This window comes from Brassica oleracea, chromosome C6 (assembly GCF_000695525.1).
Source record: "Brassica oleracea var. oleracea cultivar TO1000 chromosome C6, BOL, whole genome shotgun sequence".
Lineage (NCBI taxonomy): Eukaryota > Viridiplantae > Streptophyta > Magnoliopsida > Brassicales > Brassicaceae > Brassica > Brassica oleracea.
In genome coordinates, this window is record NC_027753.1 from 25,819,322 (window position 1) to 25,819,756 (window position 435).

Genomic DNA, 435 nt, shown 5'->3' on the forward strand with positions numbered 1-435 from the left:
GTCGCAGGTTTATTGCAGGTCGCAAGTCGCAGGGGGGGAGGGCGAATACGTGTCGCGCGACCCTGCGACTCGCAGGTCGTATGTTGTTGTTCGTTTTGTTGTCGCGTAACATGCAACCTGCGATTGATCGCATGTCGCAAGTCGCAGGTTGTTGTTCGTTTTGATGTCGGTTGTTGTTCGTTTTGATGTCGCGCGACTGATCGCGCGACCAGTCGCGGGTTCCCATTCAAGTCGCCCAAAAAAACAGTGACTAAAAATTAAGAAATTTTTGATCGCGCGACTGGTCGCAGGTCACAGATCGCAGGTCGCGCGACACGTAAACGAACATAGTTTTAGTCGCAGATTTAACATTGGGGAGGGGCCGCATGTCGCAAGTCACAGGTTGTTATTCGTTTTGATGTCGCGCGACTGATCGCGCGACCAGTCGCGGGTTCC